The following is a 13379-nucleotide window of genomic DNA, read 5'->3' as shown; positions in this document are numbered from 1 at the left end:
CTTGATTACACACAGTTGGATTCTATTCATCATCATCGGTCATTTAGGACAACATTGGATCATTCAGAGATCCTCACTGAACTTCTGGAGTGAGTTTGCTGCACTGAAAGAAAAGGGGCCGAATAATATTGCACGCCCCACTTTTCAGTTTTTTATTTGTTAAAAAAGTTTAAATTATCCAATAAATGTTGTTCCACTTCACGATTGTGTCCCACTTGTTGTTGATTCTTGACAAAAAAATTCAATTTCATATCTTTATATTTGAAGCCTGAAATGTGGCGAAAGGTTGCAAGATTCAAGGGGGCCGAATACTTTTGCAAGGCACTGTATATTATATATCTTCCTGTGTTGGAGAACAAACTGCCGTAATTTTGTCATGAAGGTTTTAAGTGACTACTTCAGATGGGAGAGCCCTGCAACGCAGAGAATATGTTTCTTACACATGTTTAAAGAAAGAAAGCCAAATGATTTTGGCTTGAAATGAGCTGTGCCAGAGGGCTTGTTGTTGTGACGTTTCAGAGAGCAATTAGGCGCAAGCATCTCTGTGTAAACATCATTACGCATTAGCGTATGCTGGCATCATACTTTGAAAGTGCTGTGGGGACCAACAAAGAACGAGATCTTGCTCTTTTAGTTGTGGCATTATACATCAAAGTGTACGTCATAACACAGCAACAATTCAGAGGAAGAGCCTCTGACGCTTGTCACACTCTGGTTAAACTAACTCTGTCTGTGAACATATCAACCCACCCCAGAAAAAAAAAAAAAACAAGGTGATAATGACCACAGTCAGAAGCGGAACTCATCATATCATGTTAAATTGAGCAACAAAATAAAACCATTGCAAAATTACTTTAGTTCAAAAGTGAGGTGTGTACACTGATTTAAACTTAGAAATTGTATTAAAATTGGATTTGTTTGAAAAATACTGCTCTATAAGAAATACATCATCTTCACGTAATTTGAGGAAGCTAATTTTTCTACTAATTACAAAATGGGTAACATAACCACAAGTGATCATTGTGTTAAAAAAATGTCCCAAATGAGCATTTTGTAGTGCTAAACCTTTAGTTAGAAGTACAGAAAAATAGCATAAGGAGAAGAGTATTGTTTTTTTTTCCTTGCGCCACAGTTGCAGTTTCTGTTCCTTTGTATATTTTTTCGCTGCTCTTTCCATGAAGTGCTCCTCAGTTAAAACAAACCCTCCCTTATTAAAGCCACGGACACTCTCATGGAAAAAAATAGCTCAAGCTGAGCCCACGCGTATGTGTCAACCTGACTGACTAAGGCAGACACTCACTCGCCCCATTATTTACATATAAAGAGATAAAGAGGGTCTTTGTATGCATGGCTTAGGTCTTTATTTTAGGAAGAACTTGTCTTTTTCGCCTCTCTTTGTTTACTCTGGCACCAAACTAAGCGGAAACCAATCTTTTTGAAGTCATTTGGAAGTCACCGTGCTTTGAAAGACATTTCATTTGCAAGAGGGGCTTTTTTTTCCCCAAAAGTCAAATCTAACTTCATGACTTCACACTGAAACTTTATTCATTAAAGTGGAGCATAACGACTGACACCGCTTGACTTTGGAATTAGTTTGATCTAAAAAAAAATAAATTAAAAAAATAAAATGTTCTTGTATAAATGTATAAAGAAAAATGATAGAGTGAGAAAATATTTTTTAACTGTCATGCTCAGAGGCAAAATTTTGAAAAAGTGTGTGAGAAAAGGATGTAAAAATAAAAAAACATGTTGAACACTGATCAAGAAAAGTGGTGGTTTTGAACTCTATCTCAATAAAGTGGTGGTGTGACCATGAAACCTGTTCAAGCAATGTTTGTGTTTTTAGTACAGTGGTACCTCCACTTACGAAATTATTTGGTTCTGGAAGTAGTTTCATAACTTCTGTAAGTAGAGATGCATTTTCCAAGTAAATGCTCTAATCTGTTCCAAGCCTCCCAAAATTCAGATATTGCGCTATGGCAGAGGTTCGTAATAGCTTTCACTGCAATAAACTCAAATACGCTGTGTTCTAACACCAGATTTAGGTGGGAAAATGACACTTTTAGTGCATACAAGCAGGCAGGAGTGTCTCGATACTGATTCAAAGTAATTATCTTATAAAATAGCACCATGCATGCACATATAAACGTTGTGAAAAAATGAAATGAATGGGAAAAATTTGCTTAAATTTAGCTTGAATTATTTATGTAAAATGAATGATAACTGCCCAGTTTCCTGCTTTTAACCAAGAATTTAGACCAGGGGTGTCCAAACTTTTTGCAAAGGGGGCCAGATTTGGTGTGGAAACAATGTGGGGGACCGACCTTGACTGACGTCCTTTACGTAGAACAATATATTTAAGGAAATTTTAGCAAGCCATTTTTTGTGTCACATTTGCTGCATTATTTTTTTAAATTAATAATTTCAACAATCTCGCAACTAGCCTTTGTGGCGTTCTCTTTTACTCTTTTACTTTTACGCTCATGCGAAATACTGCTGCTGTGAAATTAAACTGGCTTCAACTTGCTTCAATTTCTCGCTGCGTATCATTCCTGTAATCTTGTCGTACATGTCAGCGTTCCTTGTTTGGTAATATCGCCTCACATTTAACTCTTTAAAAACAGCGACTGTCTCTTTGCAAATGAGGCAGACACAGTTGTTGCCTATTTTAGTGAAGAATAGTCCAATTTCCACCTATCCTTGAAGGGTCGGTCGTCGCAGTCAATTTTCTTTTTTTTTGTTGATAGTCGCCATTTTAGAAAATTGGAAGTAAGGGGTCACATGGCGTAATGTTGCTTAGAGTGCTACTGCCTTTTAGTTGGTAAATGAGGTGCAGCATTTAGTGTGTAAACTACTTCATATGCTGGTAGCAGTACAGCTGACCAATTTATCAAGTCTGTGTGCGGGCTAGACGTTCCTGATTTTATGACAGAGGCTGGGGGCCGGATGAAATTTGACCACGGGCCGCATTTGGCCCCGGGCCGGACTTTGGACATGCCTGACCTAGACTGTTTTACGTTCATATTTATAGATATTTTGGGATTTATTTACAGAATTAACTTAAAAAGCTCTATTTCGTGATGGCCGCCATGTTGGATTTTGTATCCATACACATAACTTTACAGGCAAATAATCAGGCAATTTTCGGCCCCCCCCAAAAAAAACCTAGTAATTTAGACATTTCTCCATCCATACAAAAATAAAAATCAGCTTTTACATGTTCTATTTTATGTAACATTTCAATCTAGAAACAACAAGGGCCAGATAGCCGGCAAGACGAGCTGAGGCAATACTGACATTGGTGCCACATTTGGCTCCTTGTCAATTATCTCATTTCAGAGTGTAGGCGGTGTTTCCTTGGCAGGTGCTCATCAGCTGCGTATTTAAATGCAGGCAACCCAAGCACGGGTGCCGAGATATTTTACTTGCTGATCGCTGATTACTTGTACCTTCAAGGCCCATTTGTATTATTTGCTAGCTTGTTCGTCAGCTGTTTTTTGTTCTGCGATTCCTCTACCGTGCACAGGTATTAAGTGTGTTCTTTTATCATCTGCCCACCGTTTAGTTCAGTGCTATTCGATCCCCGTTGACCTCTTGTCACGGCCCTTTTTGTTATTCCGCTTTTTTCTGCGATTGCGTGTTCATTTTGTTTGTATTAATAAACCCTTATACGAATCCTCTTTATTGTTGTCGACTCTTGGGTTCAGTCTTGCATTCCGCAGTCGCGGACCGTAACAATCGGAACTTAAAAGTTGTGATTGTACCGGTATATGGAAAAATGCTAAAATTGCTTTTGTTGAGTAAAATTAAGAATACTCTGCATGGTTTCCTTAGGTATTTAGTTTCTGATGTGAAAATTGAGTAATTTATTAGCACTAGAAAAATTATGTCAAAATTGCACTACATAACAAAAAATTAAGTTGCTATGACTTAAATTATATGTTACATATTGCTATTGATCCTGAAAATATAGGTGATCATCTCCCAATTTGGTGATTTTTGTGCATCTAGCGTAAAATCTGAGTATTTTATAGCCATTTTAAGTTTTGTTTGTGCACTTAAAAACTTTAAAAAATAATCCGGATTTTATTAGGGAACAACTTTGAGTTTTTTGATGCTGCTGCTCGTGTAGACTTAGGCTATACATGCCTAAAGGAGGTGCCTGCTTTGGTTTTGAGAATATTTGAATTTTAAGTTTTGGAAAAAAGGCCCCCTACAGAGCAGCCCCGAGCCCCATTTCCCGTCAGCTGATAATGAAGACTTTGGCAGAGCAGCTATAAGTATATTACGTTGAGTAAACTGTTGTAAGCTGTGAGTACTAGCCATACTATATTTTTGCCTTTCGTATCGTGAAATTCTCATGAGGCAATTTCTTCCCACTGAGGAGTGTCTCTGTACGTGGAGACGTTCGTACGTAGAGGTATCACTGTATTTGAGTGCAGAATTCGCATGTTGTGTGTTTTTTCTGTTAGTACCTTTCAAAATAATACAAGTTAGGCTCACTAAAAATGCCAGATCACAGGCTTCTGAGGCCTTGTAAAGACTGGCAGCCAAAATGTGATTTTTAGCCTATCCAGATTGGAACACGATGACTCTTTTGTAGTCTGAACAGTCACAAAGCATAGTACAGGTAGTCCCAGGGTAACGAATGAGTTCCGTTCCTACGCTTGCGACGTACCATGAATTTCCGCGTTAATCGCAATTAACCCAGAATTAACGTCATATAAATAAAATAAAGTAATAAATAAGATATAGTACTTACCATCAATGCTACGAGCCCCTTTTAGACTTATATCCCGCTAAATTTTCGTGTTATGTGACGCGGGATTTACATGTGTCATGGCTGTTAGACATTGGGTGATCTACTAGGAATTACCAATTGTTGGACACTTTCAGACTTATCCCGTTTTGGAGACTCGACGCTCTCAGTGCTGGGATGGCGGGGAATGGGATTTTGTAACGCGGATATTACCGTATTGGCACGGATATAAGACGGTGTTTTTTGCATTGAAATAAGACTGAAAAAGAGGGGGTCGTCTTATATTCGCGGTCTCGACATTATACCCATTCACGACGCTAGATGGCACCAGATATCATTGAAGCGATGTTCTGTCAGGACAGATCTCAGCTACTCTCCCCATTCACGACGCTAGATGGCGCCAGATATCATGGAAGTGATGTTCTGTCATGACAGATCTCAGCTGCTCTCAAGTTTAACCAGTTTGCATTATTTTATTGCAATGTTTTTGCTCATTTAGATTTGTTTCAAGACTACAGTTACAGTTAGACGTCACTTTGATGGTTAATGCAGTTATTGAAATTTTGTTGTTTTATCACAATAGATTGGTTTATTTACATTTCAAAAACCAGAAGCCATTCATTTACGAATGTGATTGCATTTTAGTTTATATATTTAACCCTTTAATGCCAGCAATATGAAGCAATTATCAGAGAATCCCAAAATTTGAAAAATAAGGTCCTAATGAAACCTTTTTTTCAAATTTGTAATAAGAAAAGTCCAAATGTATATGTGTAATAAGCGCTTAGATATCTATAACCCTTGCTAAATCGATGATTGACACATGCAGCGCGTTTGAAGTCCGCTTCTCTGGACTTGTGGCAATATCAAACACAACCATCTGTCAACATCATTAACTTTAATAAGCAACTCCATTGCAGTGCCGCAGTGCCTGAGGAACAATGAGCAGGGAAAGGGAGGTAGGGAGCGAGAGTGACACTAGGCGATCGGTTCGGGACAGCTTGTCTGTATTTTTTTATTTATTTATTTTTTTTTTAAATCCACAATGGACTGAGGGCGCGAAGTAGCAAGGGATCACTGTAATTAGTTTTGCTTTGCTTTTTTTTTTTTTTTTTTTTTAATTCACAATAACAAAATTTGAAAATTACAAAAAAGAAACCAATTACTTTTTTGTGTTTTTTAATTAAAAAATTAAAAAAATAACAAAGAACAAAACAGACTCTGTAGGTTTTCCTGTTGTTTTTAATAAAAAAAGTAAAGAAATTAAAATACAAATGAATAGAATATTTTTTTTAAGTAATATATAAATTCAAAACATATTTGTCTCCTTTATGATGAAAAAAGGAAAATATATACTAGTACTGTTATACCCTTTTTCAACATAAAAAAATAGTAATAGAAAATTAAACAGGTGAATATTTGCTATTAAGAGGCTGAAAAAATTGGATTTGGATCATTTTTATGTCAACAATATCTCTAAATAATGAACTATGAAAACACTTTAAAAAAATTAATTTCATCATCAAATAGTTGTCAATTAACGTACCTGTCAAGTTGTACAGTTTCAGCGTAATTGTACAAATGAGCACTGATATTTAAATACAGTGGGGAGAACAAGTATTTGATACACTGGTGTATCAAATACTTGTTCTCCCCACTGTATGTACGCCGTACGTTCAAAATCTGTACGTTTTTCGTCCATTGTGTTTTTTTTTTTTTTTTCCGTTCGGATTTTGTCACCGTTTTGGCAACGAGACAATGGACGTTACTATGCGTTACTACGTTGGTTGAATGACGCGAGAAAAGTCAGAGACACGGAGAGAGAAGAGTGCTTGTTGTGACGCTGTAGCAAATGCGATGCTAGGATAGATAGCTCCAATATTTCCTGACTGTAGCCGACAGCCTACAATCTACACCTAGATATCACATGCATATAGAACTACGTTCAAAATGACAGACTCGGAGGCGTTAGTAAACAGCCGCCATATTAAAGCAGTAGACTTCTCAGAAAGGCTCTGTTGTAGTGAACCTTCTTAGCGAACCTAAGTACCTTTTTATCTAAAATACTCCTAAATCGGCAAAATCTTGACTTTATCTTTAAATGATGAAACAGTTTTAAAACTTTCACATGTCGAAAGTAGACAGAGGGGAACTAATGCAAAACCGGGAGCAATTTTAACAACTTTAATAGTTGATTCACAACATTAAATGACTTTCCAACATAGCAAAGGTTACTATGTTTTTTTTTTTTTGAAAAATGAAAAAAAAAAAAAACATGAAAGGTGAGATTTTATTCTGCCAATTTGTTGCCAAACACAATTTGCCTGCAACTATTGCTGATAACTCCTCAAAATTAGCAAAACAAAAGTTCCCTGACTAAAAGATTGCATCAGTAAGTTAGTTTTATCAATTGACCTTTTTAATTTCTAATTGGACGCACTAACAAACTACCTTCAAGTCAAACTGAATTGCGGGCTGAAGTGCAGCCATCAACACATGATAGAAATTGGCAAAAGTGCTACATACAATTATAACAAAAGTCACTGTTAAATTTTAGTAATCATGATGTAGCTGAAGATATTGATTGTTCTTTGATTGCACCAGATTATATGTTACAATATTACCGATAAATTCATATTATTTAAAAAATTAAGTTTTATTTTTGTTTCATATTGCACGCTATATACAACGTTGTAAGATTACTCACCAATTTGTAAGGGCATACGTCACTATTTGTAAGATTGCCAACGGCCTAGGGTTCACAGGTATGGATTAAGTTATCAATTAGTTACCAGACATAATGACCCTCTGGAGGATACTATGGCCGCGGTGCGGCCCGTGACAATAATGAGTTTGATACCCTCGTTCTAAATTGTCCTAATGGTTATTTTTCTGTCACTGCCATTCAATTAACCTGCCAAGGCTTTACATATCCCAAAATCAATTGCGACCTAATTGAGTGCTACTATACTTAAAAATTGCTTTCTGTTTGCATTGTATGGTGTATGAAATAGATTCAAATGGCACAGTGACCTGTCATTAAAATAGCTCCGGTCCAGACAGCAACTTCGCTATTTGGGTAAACTTGGGAAACTACTTGAAAAGAGCAGAAGTCAAGCACTTCCTGCAAATAGTTGCTCAACATTTTTATGAGAAAACATTAGTCATCACTTGAGTTCATCGCTGCTGTTTTTGTTGTTGTACTGCAAGTTCTGGCAACATAAGTATTTGAACCATGTATTAACTCATTGGCTGCCATTGACACCAATAGACGAGCCAATAATCGCTGCCAACCATCCCAGTCAAAATGGCTTGGGTGTCTATTACCATCAGTGGGTGTTTTTAGTATAAACGTGCTTGTTTTACTAACTACCACAGCACATACTCGGTTTAGTTATAATAGTAGTGTACATAGGCGGACCCAGAGGGAAGCCCAGGGTAACACTGGACCCCTTTGAAAACTGATTGGACCTCACAGTTAAAGAGGATAGACATGTCACAGCATCGCAAGTGTTGTCGAAAGGAGCTAGTTACACGCTTACTGACTGCGAAGTACCTCCTGTCCAGTAACAGGCACTATGCCAAAGTGTTGTAAACCCTGGCAATGGCGTACCACACGCAGGCTATTTTTAGACAGTGACGTCGCATCATAAAGCGGAAGTAAAGTCGAAGTGGGACATTATAGACCCGCCCTCGCATAGACAGTACGTATTTTGTGCTACTTTTCTCCGGTAATCTTTCAAAAACGAACATGCCGATCACGCATTGCTTTTTTGGAACTTGTAGAAACGACTCTAGACATTACGACACATGAAGGATGTTTTCTTCATACGTTTCCGGAAACCAAAAACTGGGGAGGAAAAAATGTGAAGACTGAATCAACTTGCACGGACTTTAACACCAGCTCGGTGTATCCATTCACATTTCATATGCAGTAAACATTATGTTGGGTTGGCATGGTCTTTCAGAGGACAAACAGGTAAGTTAACTTATTTTTTTAGCGTAACGTTGTGCCGTACTGTTTCTGTCTGACAATGAATGACCTGAAAAGAATTACAATGGCTTCTTACTGCCACTGTTACTGTTTCTGTTATATATATACATATATATAAAAACAACTTTAGTAAGGGGGAAGTGTAAATAAATTATAGGATGTGTTATCAATGAAAAAATTAAAAGGGTTCGTTGGCTGTCACTGAGTAGCATTTGCAATCACTACACAAAGCTAACTAAATTATCCCCAAGATTGGTAAGACACGTAGGACAACCAGAGGATATATAAGAAAGACAGGGCTGATGGTAAAGGATAGCTTGTTGAAACAGGAGAATGTCATTGTCAGTCGCGTCGATAAAAAAGCTAAAGCTATGCTTAGGTCGGCTCGTTTTTTTTCATCTTTTTCAGCCTTCGACACTAAAGCCATCTCTTTAATTTAACATTTTTTGTTCTTCCACATCTTTGCCAGTCAATTTGGCACCAGGCACATCATTTTCGGAGAGAATTGGTTGTTTTAGCTCTGTAAACATCTCCTTCGTACACAATTTCCATTCATTTCCTATTAGGGACAAACCTACTTAGCAACAGTAGCTAATGTCATGAATATTAACGAGCGGAAGTGACGTGTTGCTTGCGGTACGCCATTGATGTACCGATTGTGGTGTGTGATCCTATTCTGTAGAAAGGTCATGGTGGTTTTCAAATGACAATAGCGCCACCTGAGGGTGGCCACGCCCCCCCCATAATTTTTTTGGCCACCCCACTTGCCAATATAATGTCAGATTGTAGTAACTGTAGAATTCAAACTGTAGTAACTTGAAATATAACACAATGAACCAAAGTATATCAGCAGGTGAGTCCTGAAGTCATTCTGACAGTTTTCTACTGGCCTGTTTACTACAACAACATTAAAAAAAAAACAGAAATTATCACAATTAGTTTTAGTGTGCCACCCCAAGATTTTAAGTGGCCTCATTTGCTCACCTCTATGAAAAATATCTGGAGGCGCCACTGGCAAATTAGTCGCTGTTTATAATCACTTTTGTGTTGAGGTAGGACATTGTTTTGCTAGAAGTCCCGTGTATCAAGTAGCAGCGGCAGGTTTCATACCATTTACACAAACTTTAATGAAAATTAAGTTAGTGTTATTGCAGATAACAAAACAAATCTTATCGTCCAGCGCAGCTCTTTCTGTCTCGCTAGCGCACACTCACGAACACAGATACTGTCATGTACGAGACGGAGGACCCAGTTCCGTATCGCAGACACAGGATTTTATTGATGTTGACAGGCAAGGGAAAACTATCAGGTCAAGCGATAATGGCAAGTTGACATGCAGGCATATGTTGAATCGCTGACGACCTGACACTGGATGTTGTCTGCTCGAGGCTTATATAGTGTTCTCAGTTATTCTTTATGACATAATAAAGGGCTTTGTGATGCATGAGTGTGAAGCAATATGATGAAACATTACTAGCTGAAATTACTAGCTGAAACATTACACATGCAAGAAGATGAAACATTAATGGCTCAAACATTAATACGTGACAGAACCCCCCTCTCAAGGGACGGCTCCAGAAGTCCAGTGGGCAATCTTGGCAGCGGGATTAAGTGGGCCATCTTGCTGAACCTGTCCACGACCGTGAGAATGACAGTGTTTCTTTCAGAAAGAGGGAGTCCAGTTACAAAGTCCATTGATATATGGGACCAAGGGCGTTTGGGGACTGGCAGGGGTTGGAGCAAGCCGGCTGGGGGACGGCTGGTGGTCTTGTTCTGGCTACAGGTGGGGCAGGCCTTCACGAAGTCTTGGACATCTGTTCTCAACGATGGCCACCAGAATCGCTGGGAGAGCAGGTGGATGGTGCGTGTGACCCCAGGGTGGCAAGCCAGGTGGAAGTTGTGGCCCCACTGGATCACCTGAGACCTCAGATTATCAGGAACAAAGAGGCGATCAGTGGGGCAGGCGCTGGGGCCAGGCTGATCCCGGATGGCTTCTTTAACCTGCTCCTCAATGTCCCAGGTAAGCGTGGAAACTAGGCAGGATTCCGGGTTAACAGGACTGACAGATTCAGGGTTGGTGGGTATGATCGCCTCCCTCAGGCAGGTCTGGTGGCATCTACTGCCCCATTCTCGTACCACTCCAGTTTCCCAATCTATGTTAGGGTTGTGCTGACGCAGCCACGGATACCCAAGGATGAGAGGCTTACCTGGTGAGGGGAGCAGATGGAACTGAATGGACTCGTGGTGGTTTCCGGACAGAAGCATGGTCACCGGGGCTGAGATGTGGGTCACTGTGCCGAGTAGATGTCCATCCAGAGCTCGTGCAGGAACGGATGGGGAAAGTTGGTGACGCCGAATGCTGAGCTGCTGGGCCAGATCCACATCCATGATGTTGGCCTCCGCTCCAGAGTCGATGAGAGCGGTCAAGTGATGGGTGGTGTCAGTCAGCAGGAGGCGAATTTGGAGAAGAGGTTTACGAATGGGGGGAGACAGGAGACACGTTGAGCTCACACGAATCTCCCCGACGTCTGGTGAGCTCTGGCTTTTGCTGGGCAGGTTACGATTCGATGACCCTCACCTCCGCAGTACAGACACAGGTTAGAGGTGAAACGTCGCTGGCGCTCTTCAGGAGTTAGGGCAACACGGCCGATCCCCATGGGCACCGGCTGGTTTTAATGAGTGGTTGTAGCAACTGGAACAGGCTGAGAGGCAGCTACTGGAACAGGCTGAGAGGCAGCGGGTGCGTTCCGACCTCCCCTCTCTCACCGTCGGGTCTGAATCCGACGGTCAATGCGGTTTACAAGGGCAATGGCTTCATCAAGGGTTCTGGGTAAATCATAGAAGACGAGCTCAACTTTGATGTAGTCCGCCAGGCTGTGATAGAATGTGTCGATCACAGCTTCCATGTTCCAATCGCTTTGCCTCACCAGAGTTCGGAATTCAATCGAATACTCCGACACTGACTGACTGCCTTGATGGATGGTCATAAGGGCGCGGGATGTCTCAGTGTTAGCAAAGCCCGGGTTGAACACTTTGATCATTTCATCGGCAAAGGCATTGAAGTTGTTACAAGCTGGTGTTTGTCTCTCAAATTCCGCTGTTCCCCAAAGCCGATCCCGACCAGTCAAGTGGGTGATGACGTATCCAACCTTAGCCCCTTCGGTTGAAAAGGTCTGGGGTTGCAGGGAAAATTGGACTTTGCAGCTTGTGAGAAACGCTCGTACCTGAGTTGGGTCGCCGTTAAAACGTTCGGGGTCTCCAATCTTGGGCTCGGGAGCGTCAATAGCCAAGGCTGGGTTCACCGGAGCCGAGGCTTCTGGAACCAGATCATGGGATTGTGATGGCGATGGAGTTGCCAGTTTGGTGAGAGTTTGGATCACCTGAGTCAGTTGTTCTTGCTGTTGCTGGAGTTGCTGCTGGTGTTCGTGGCCGATCTGGATTAACGATGCGAGGTCACCAGACATCCGGGAGACCTTCTTTTCCGTTTGGTGAAGACGGTCCAGAACAGAGGGTTGATACGCTGGTTCCATTCTGGTCAGGTCATACTGTCATGTACGAGACGGAGGACCCAGGACACTGGATGTTGTCTGCTCGAGGCTTATATAGTGTTCTCAGTTATTCTTTATGACATAATAAAGGGCTTTGTGATGCATGAGTGTGAAGCAATATGATGGAACATTACTAGCTGAAATTACTAGCTGAAACATTACACATGCAAGAAGATGAAACATTAATGGCTGAAACATTAATACGTGACAGATACATGTACAAGTTACATCTCATTACGTCTACAGATGACCAGTTTCAGCTTCGATTAGCCACTCCTCATTAACGCTCACATTTACTTCAGGTTGCTGCTTATATTTGTGTATTTTGCCGATTAATTTAAATCTTATGCGTGTTTTATATTTACAGTGGTATGTCGACATTAGATCGCATCGACATACGATCCTTTCGACATTTGACATAATATTTGACCCGTCATTTGTCTCGACATATGACGACATGTTCAAAATACGATGATTTATGACAGGGTCGCAATTTTATTGTTTCTCTGCAAGATGGACGCACGGCAGATTTTCTTCTGAGTGAAATCAGCATGGTTCCCAAGAAGGTTAGTGCAGGTGGTGAAAAAGGGAAAAAGGTGACACTTTCGATTGAAATTAAGATAGAAATGATAGAAAAATATGAGCGTGGTGTGCGAGTCAGTAAACTGGCCCGACAACAGTGTTGTTAATCTGACTTTAAATAAGTAATTAATTACAGTAACAAATTAATTTTCCCAAAAAGTAATTGAGTTAGTAACTCATTTACCTCAAAGTAAGAGTAATTAGTTACTCGGAAAAGTAATTGATGTGACTTTTCATGTTCTACACATTATTAAATGATCCATTCTATAGCGTCTTTCACAAATATGTTTTTATTAACTGATTGAATTGAACTGTCTTTTTCATAAAAAAAAAATAAAAAAAAAAAAAAGGTCATCCTTTTTACATTTTTTTTAGAATTTCACCTAATGTATAGGTAATGGTATACAAACTTTCCCATGCTGTGAGAAAAAAGCCTTTTTCTGTTGTACTGAACCATGACTTGTGTGTACCATCACACCCCTAATATATATATTTT

The sequence above is a fragment of the Corythoichthys intestinalis genome, chromosome 14 (assembly GCF_030265065.1).
Source record: "Corythoichthys intestinalis isolate RoL2023-P3 chromosome 14, ASM3026506v1, whole genome shotgun sequence".
Taxonomy (NCBI): Eukaryota; Metazoa; Chordata; class Actinopteri; order Syngnathiformes; family Syngnathidae; genus Corythoichthys; species Corythoichthys intestinalis.
This window is presented reverse-complemented; position numbering follows the sequence as displayed.